This window comes from Gekko japonicus, unplaced genomic scaffold (genome assembly GCF_001447785.1).
Source record: "Gekko japonicus isolate JY-2015 unplaced genomic scaffold, Gekko_japonicus_V1.1 scaffold1681, whole genome shotgun sequence".
NCBI classification, from domain to species: domain Eukaryota; kingdom Metazoa; phylum Chordata; class Lepidosauria; order Squamata; family Gekkonidae; genus Gekko; species Gekko japonicus.
In genome coordinates this window covers 262,146-271,338 of record NW_015167585.1, presented here as the reverse complement: position 1 = coordinate 271,338, position 9,193 = coordinate 262,146, and positions in this window count along the sequence as shown.

The window sequence follows — 9,193 nt, the reverse complement described above, 5'->3', positions numbered from 1 at the left end:
AAATCAATAGGCCAAAGTGCAATGATAAATCAGTCACAGTCTTCTCCAGCATAGAGGCAATATCAAAGTCCAAATTGGAGTGCCAATCATCAAATTTTCTGAGCCATCAAAAGCCTCTGAGCCATCAAAAGCCGACGCGTAATCCGGATGCCTGAAGCCGCGTTTCGAATTATTCTTATTCAAGTATGGCTGTAATGGGACCCAGTCTCAAAAGCTGGCATATGCTAAGCCAGAATGGTCAGTCAAGGAGGACCCTTAATCCACTAAAAACCCAAGAGATGGTGGTCATACACAATGCTTACATAAGAATTTGAAAAATAATACAACTATAGTTTGGAATTCCCCGCTGAGTGAGTACTCCCTTCTCATTTGGTGGCCAAAGTATTTGAGCTTCAGTTTCATTATCTGGCCTTCCAGGATCAATTAAAGCCAAAAGACACAGTGCATTTGTTTGTTTGTTTGTTTTGTCCCCCCGTAGGGGATTTTTATTGCATTTTCTATAATTAAATAAGCTTATACTTTGCTACGTTAAGTGAGTACATAGTTCTTATTGCTTATATTAGATCTCCAACAGATCTGACTATATAAAGAGCATTTAAAACAGAATCTAGAGAACAATCACAACTCATTTTTTTCCTTTTTGTTTCTCAATCGATAGCTTAATTTAGGGGCAGCTGCCCCAAGTTCAGAAACTGAGTCCTCATCAGAAGGTGCCAGTACTCCTTCTTCTTCACTTCTCTTGCTGCTGCCATCTTCATCTTTATCCTCTTCACCTGCTGGAGCAGCATGTTGATGTAGAAATTTGCATGCCTTTTCAACAGAGTCATTTTTTTCTTTCTTGTATTTAAATTTGAAGAGTATGCCTTCAGGAAAACTCCATCTGTAGGGGACATTGTTTTTCTATAAGAACAGCGCCAAGTCTCTGAATTTCTTTCTCTTCTTCCTTACTTCAAATGGAATATCCTTCAAAAACACAGTGCATTTGTTCACTAGATCCTCTGTGTTCCATCAGCTACAGGAATGTCATTCTATAGATCAGAGGGAGTCTTACACTCTATGTAAGTGTTAGACTGATACAACACTGGGGGGGGGAAGTCATGAAGTGAAAGTACAATCCTAAACATAGTCAAAATCCATTGAAGGCAATGGTTTTCACTGTGAAACCCTATGGCATGTTTCCAAGGTAACACCAAATAGTGGTTTGGTGCAAAGCAAATGAGCCTGGAAAGAACTATGTGCTCGTATACTTCCTCTTCTTTCCTTCTCTCATGTGCCACAAACTGATGAGTTACTTCCTGGTTTTCAGCAAATGAGATGATACTAAAATCCAAACCAGGATAGTAGCTCAAAATTTGATGCTGTTAACTGGTCAAACACAAAACATAAACTGCAGGTTGAGATGTCTGAGAAAAGGAGAGAAAAGGATCTAGAAGCTTCTTCTTGGCTTGTTCGTTTAGTACCAGACTTGGTGCCTAACAGTACAGTTCTAAGCAGAAGTTGCACTCTGTTTAAGATTGCACTGTAAGAGTCCCAAAACCTTGATTTACTAAAACACAGGCAAATGAAAAATAAAAATAAAATAAAAATTATTTTGATCAGTCAGGTACACTCTAACATGACGTACTCAGATACAGTAAGAATATTCTATTTTTCTACTCTTAAATAATGTTTGTCACTCAAAACTTGTTCCTAGCCAGTTAGAGGCCTACATTGTATGATTCTGTTTAATCCATTTGAAACCCATAAAAACTTGGGTAAGATCATGGTCTCTTAAGGAATGGCATCTAGACTACAAGCACTTTCTGGTGTTCCTTTAAGAAAAAAGTTCAGATACAGGCAATAAATTGGTCATTTAGGTACATAAGAATTTGAAAAATAATACGACTATAGTTTGGAATTCCCCGCTGAGGACCTAGTCCTCTGTTCTCAACCAGGAAAGCCCATGTACAATTATTTATATTAAGGTTTTTATTATGTATGCATTCAAGAGGAGTAAGGACAAGAATAAGTTTCATGGTAACATATAATTGAAAATCAGCCTAATTCCTGGCTGATGCTAGAGGTACCTTCCTAATGTATTCATTTGTATCTAGGTCTTTCCATCAATCTCCAGGACTGGCTTAGTCTTGCATCCTCTCAGGTTGTTGGCTCAGGTTGTGCTTTAGTCCCCCCCCCCCCCCCCCCTTCTTTTTTTTTTTTTTTGGTATCTTGCTGGCATAGACACATAGGGAATTTCGCCATTTTTGAGTGCCTGGTTTCTTGTTCGGGTTGCCAGGTCGTCTTTGTTCACTGGTGGGGGAGGGAGCTCTCTGGGAGTGCAGGGGCAGGGCACCCTCTCCATGTGTGATGTCCCCAGCATAATGACATCATGTGGAAATGATATCATCATGCTGAGGATGTCACACAGTGATGCTCTGGTATTTTGGGCAAAACTCTATGGTTACCATAGCGTTTTGCCGAAAATACCAGAGCGTTACCATGCGATGTCCCCGGCATGATGCCTCTAAGCTGAGTTAGTGTGAGGTAGCTCACAGTTTTTTAGCCTCTGTCTCACACATTTTTGTCTTAGCTCAGGAAGGATGGCTCCAGAGCAAACTAATTTATGCAGCAGCCAGATTGCGTGCTCACAACTTTAATGCCAATAGCTCACAAAGTAGAAGTTTTGCTCACAAGACTCCACTGCTTAGAGGGAGCATTGTGTGTGATGTCATCACACTGGGGACTTTGTGTCGGGTGGTGGCTGTTGTGGGTGGGCGTTCCCTTGGCCAGCGGCGGGCAGGAGCCCACCAAATCGGGTGATCCCCTGCTCCCACCAGGGACTGACAACCCTATTTCTTGTATGGCAACCACTATGGCTGTTCGAGACCCACCGCGGCCGGGGTGAGCTCCCGGCCCAAGTCCCAGCTCCCGCCCACCCAGCGGCTCGCGAAAGCGTAGCCGCAAGTAGACAAATGGATACCTGCCCTAGGTTGGCAGGGGGCACCCTTCCTCCTGATGGTGTGTGCCAGAAGTGTTGGCGGCGGCGGCAGCGATACGGCGGCGAAGCAGAGGTGACCCGTGGATGCGATGGAGACCGGATGGAGGCGGGGCTACGGTGGTGCGACAACGGTGCGATGGTGTGACGATGCAGTGCGGCGGAGCCTAAGGGACAAAGGCCGGAACTGAAATCGGGAGCCACCGCGCGCTGGAGGAGTCCATCAGGAGCCTACCGGGAGATGTCATCGACCCGTCCTAAGGCGCCAGGAAGAAACAACGGAAGCCCGCCCGTGGAATACAACAGGACCGCGTCACTCGGGTGTCGAGGAAGGCCGAGCGCCGAAGAATAGATTCTTTTGAACTATGGTGCTGGAGGAGACTCTTGAGAGTCCCTTGGACTGCAAGAAGAACAAATCAGTCAATCCTCAAAGAAATCAACCCTGACTGTTCCCTGGAAGGCCAGATAATGAAACTGAAGCTCAAATACTTTGGCCACCAAATGAGAAGGGAGCACTCACTGGAGAAGACCCTGATGCTGGGAAAGATTGAAGGTCAAAGAAGACGGGGACGGCAAAGGATGAGATGGTTAGACAGTGTCATCGATGCAACAAACATGAAATTGAGCAAACTTCAGAGGACGGTGGAAGACAGGAAGGCCTGGTGTGATCTGGTCCATGGGGTCACGAAGAGTCGGACTCAACTGTGCGACTGAACAACAACAAAAAAGGGCTTTAGATTCGAGTCCAGGAGCACCTTTGAGACCAATGAGATTTTGGGGGTAGGAGCTTTCAAGAGCCAAAGCAGAGCTGGGGTAGTGTTGCCAACTGGTTAGGGGGAAAGTGATCCGGCCCTGTTCCTTAGCCTTGCATGGCAGTTTGAGATGCAAAAATTAGGTAAACTTGAAGACTCACACAATTGCCTGCTACCAGGTGGCTACTGAAGCCCTGTTCAAGGCAGAGTTGCAATGGCCCACTGAGAATGTGGCAACTCTAGGCATAGAGGTGGCGCAAAGAGCTATACAAAGTGACAAGGGCCCATTCTCTGACAGCCGGCTCTGACCCCCATGGGACTGAAAGCGTGTAGGCAGTGAATGTCCAAAATCTCAGTTGCCAGTCATAAGCACTAGAAACCTGGCTTGTTTTATCTTGAAAGTAAGTCAATGGTATATATTTATTTATTGGCAAGATATGTTTACAGTCTTTATCTGTATTAATACATGTGTTTAATTTCCCATTTTTTATCTTTTACAGCAACTTGCTTCTGGTCCTTATTGAATTTATACTTTGTATTTACATGATTGTACTATATTTTTAGGAGCTGCGGTGGCTCAAGTGGTTAAGATGCTGAACTGCAGGCTGTGGAAAGTCAGTAGTTCAGCAGTTCGAGACCTGAGTGTGCCACATGATGGAGTGAGTTCCCGTCTCTAGTTCCAGCTCCTGCCAACCTAGCAGTTCGAAAGCAAGAAATTGCAAGTAGATAAATAGGTACCACTTCATTGGGAAGGTAACACTGTTCCGTGCACCTTGGTGCTTAGTCATGCTGGCCACATGACCACAGAAATGTCTTCGGACAGCGCTGGCTCTTCGGCTTGGAAACGGAGATGAGCACCGCAACCAATGTTCCCTCTAAGCTGTGGAGTCCTGTGAGCAGAAATTCTACTTTGTGAGCTACTGGCATTAAAGTTGTGAGCAGGTAGTTTGGCTGCTGCATAAAATTAGTTTGCTCTGAAGCCATCTTTCCTGAGCGAAGACAAAAATGTGTGAGCTGGAGGCTAAAAAACTGTGAGCTAGCTCACACTAACTCGGCTTAGAGGGAACACTGAGTCCGCAACCCTAGAGTCGGATTCGACTGGCTTTCGAGCAAGGGAACCTTTACCTTTACCTTTACTATATTTTTATAATAGCCAATATGTTCCTCACTATTGACCTCTGAGGAAGGCCTATGTAGGCCGAAACGCGTCAGGTCAGATTTATAAGCCCTTGTGTTTTATCGTTTGTTATGTATACATAACGTGTTATTGGGCCCTTATTTAATTTTAAAACTTGTGATTAATAAATACATGTATTTTTTTATATATTTCCTTCATTAAGTTTTTAATATTGGCCCCCTTTCTCACACAGTGGCCAACCAGTTCCTCTGGACAGCCAACAACAGGGCCTAGAGGCTGAGGTCTTCGTAAGACCATAAGAAGAGCTCTGCTGGATCAGACCAGTGGTCCATCTAGTCCAACAGCCAACAACAGGGCATAGAGGACAAGGCCTTCCCCTGATGTTGCTTCCTGGCCCTGGGATTCAGAGGCTGAGTGCCTCTGGATGTGGAGGTTCCCCTCAGTCACCATGGCTAGTAGCCATTGACAGACTTATCCTCCATCAATCTATCTAATCCCCTTTCAAAGCTATGTATTCCTGTGGCCATCACTGCATCCTCTGACAGCGAATTCCACATTTTAATCACTCCCTGTGTAAAGTAGTGTTTCCTTTTGTCTGTCCTGAACCTACTGCCCATCAACTCCATTTGATGCCCTTGAGTCCTAGCATTTTGGGATGCATTTTAGATGCAGCTGTATCTAAACACTTCTGAAGCGTACATTACAGATTTCCTCCTCCTCCTCCTCCACATATTCACACCTATTTATACACAGAGAATTTGGATTTCTGGCCAATAAGGTCTGACAAGACTCAGAAAAATGCAGATGTAAGGAATTTGACCCAATGCTTCTGCTCAGCAAGAGTGATTACCAGCCCAATCCACACAGAAGGCAATATCATCAGGCATGTGAATTCTGGGCTGATAAATCAGCCAACAGTTCTGCTTTGATGCATCACGTACCCTAACACCCCCTCCCCAAGCCCACCCCCTCCCAAAAATGCACAGAAGCCAAAATGATGAACTGAGAACATTTTTTTAAAAACGGGGGAGACTGGGTGCTTGTTGCTTGAATTCCTCCTGCCGTGTGTTATGGGAGCAGCAGGCTAGCCCGTTCCCAAAAACTGCACGACTCTCACATACCACGTTCGCTGATTCATCAGATGTCGGCAGCGGAACGGCACGGCACGTCTCCCCGCCGGGCTCCCCAGCATTTCTGTGACTCACCAGCCACACATCCTCCAAATACCCAAGATGCATTCCCACATGCAGCATCTCGGGTGAGTGCCCCCACAGAGGCACCCATTCCTCTGCCCCCAACATTGTAATTCTCAGTACAGACCCCCCCTAAGGCCAGTGAGGATGCAGAAATCACGTTCCTCTTCCTGGAATTGTTTTTGGCCCTCATCAGACTTGCAACCAATGCTCCCTCTCAGCTGTGGAGTCTTGTGAGCAAAAATTCTACTCTGTGAGCTATTGGCGTTAAAGTGGTGAGCGAGCAATTTGGCTCCCGCGTGAATTAGTTTGCCCAGGAGCCATCCTTCCTGAGCTGAGAGAAAAATGTGTGAACCAGAGACTAAAAAGCTGTGAGCTATCTCGGACTAACTCACCTTAGAGGGAACACTGCTTGCAACCTGCAGTAAGATGTTCTGACCTTCCCAGATAGGGATGGGCAAAGCTCCCCCTACCAAGAAATGTCAGTATCTGTCTAACGCAGGGGTGCCCAAACATTTTGACCTTGTGGTAGGATTGCCAGGTCCCTTACCTTTTCCAGTGGGGGGGGGTTAGTTCTGGTCCAGGACGCTCTATGATACCATAGAGTTTTCAAGATGAATGCTAGAGCGTCCCCACAGCGACGTGCCCAGCACGATGACATCACCTCTGGGTGACATCATCACGCCAGGCACATTGGCCGGATCTGGGCACTTTGGAGGCAGGCCATATCTGGGGGCCCTTTGAGCGGGCAAACCCCCGCCTCCCCCAGGGCACCTGGCAGCCCTACCTTGTGGGCACCTTTGGAATTTTGGCACAGTGTGGTGGGTGCAGCCACAAAATGGCTGCTGCAGGAGGTGGGGCCAGCTACAAAATGGCTGCCGCAGCTGACCTTCAGTCACACTGTGAAGACCCCTTGTGCTGTGGCGGCAGCTGCTGCCAAAGCAGCATTTCTGAATATCAGTGGAGCCAATCAGAAGCCTTCCTGGGCAAAAGCCCCACCCAACCCCACTCAATTTCTAAAAATACTTGGCAGACTCAAGAAAAGGAGTCATCAGGCACCACAACACCACAGGCACCATATTGAGGACTCCTGGTCTACCCCACATATTTTTATCCTGTCCTTCCTTCAATGAGCTAAGAGTGGCATATATGGCTCTTCCTTCCCCGTTATATTCTCATAACAGCCCCGTGAGGGAGGTCAGGCTGACAGGGAGCAACTAGCTCAAGGTACCAAGAAGAAGCTTCATGGTCAAGTGTGGATTTGAACCCAAATCTCCTAAACCTTGTCCAGCTGTGTGACTCTCTAGCCGCAAAATCAAACAGGGACCTTGCAGCAATTTAGAGACTATTCTTACCTTTTTGCAGGAATATGTTCTGTCGGTCCTCAAGTTGAGACTAGATTCCTGTTTTATTCAGCTCCTCGTCCAATGCTCAGCCACTGTCCCACATCACCACAGGCTGGCAGAAATTCGTTTCTGCTACCCTTGAAGTTCTTCAGTTGTTTCGTCCAAACAGGAACGTTCTAATTCGCTTTGGATTTCATTCAAAGGCAGATCTGGGGTATGGATCTCAGGATATACTGAATCCATCCTTAGAAATTCAGCTCATGCTGTTGGATTTTTTTCTTACTTGAAATTCTTGGACCGGTAGAATTTGATTCACCATTTCTGTTTAGAGAAAAATCACATCTCAAGAAACAACCTATCTGCCATTCACAAAAAGAGTCCCTCCCAAAGGATGTAAGACTATTGTTCCGGGATCTTACTTGGTATGTGCTCCAGAGCCTGCCGTGATAATGCTGTGTGACATTACACAGGACAGTGGTCTCCGGTAATGCAAACCCAGAAATATATTTTTTTAAAACAACAATTTTTATTTGGATATAACATCAAGTCAACCAATATTTCATTTTCACATTCAACTTCTGTTCAACACTAAAAAAAACTTATACTTTATGTTTTAAACCCTCGAGGGTCCAGAAATATTTTTGTTGAATATCTTACCTGAAAACTGTAAAAAATATGACTCTTATCTTATACTACATGTGACTACAGCTGCTAGAATACTTTATGTTAAATATTGGGGAAGAAGAGAAACACCTTTGAGAGAAGAAAATCTAAGTGAAATTTTGGAAACGGCGGAGATGGACAAACTAACTTTAACTTTGAAAGGACAACCAGAATCTACATTTGAGAACATATGGTCAAGATTTTATAAGTGGTTTGAAGACTATAATAAATAAACCATACAGGCAATTAAAACTTTCTAAGGACATACAAAGTACAATTTTGATATATTTGCAAGAGATGTACATAATGATACAAGGTAAAATATACAAACGTTCGATAAATTAGGCATGATAAATTAGGCATGAGTTTGCTAAATAAGGAATTGTAAGAATAATTTTCCCTCTTTTATGCTAGTTTTGTCTTTATGTATGTTTTGTCTTTAAAAATAAAAAAGTTAATGAGAGGACAGTGGTCTCCGTAGGGTCCAACCGTAGGGTCCAACCTGACTGGGTTCCATTGGCTTAAAGGAAGAATGATTCAGGATATACTGAATCCATCCTTAGCCATGTTGGTCTGAAGCAACATCCTTAGCCATGTTGGTCTGAAGCAACAGAACAAAGGTTCTGATTAATGAGGGTAGTCTCCAACTCTGTCTGCTCGATTCAGTTCCCTTCCAGTGTGACCCCCTCCAGGGTTCCATTCTTCCTGGCCACCCTGGTTTCCACCACTGGCTCCCCCTCTGAATTTAATTCCCAATATGAGAAGCATCTGCAGTGGCCATTGGCCCTTTGGTGTCATGGTTAAGAGTGGCGGGCTCTAATCTGGGGGAACCGGGTTTGATTCCCCACTCTTCCACGTGCAGCTGCTGGTGTGACCTTGGGTCAGTCACAAGTTCTCTCAGAGCTGTTCTCTTAAGGGCAGTTCTTGAGAGAGCTCTCTCAGCCCCACCTACCTCACAGGGTGTCTGCTGTGGGGAGGGGAAGGGGAAGGGATTGTAAGCCGCTCTGAGACTCCTGAGATTGTAAGCCACTCTGAGAGCCAGTTTGGTGTAGTGGTTAAGTGCGTGGACTCTAATCTGGGAGAACCGGGTTTGATTCCCCACTCATCGACTTGCACCTGGCTGGATG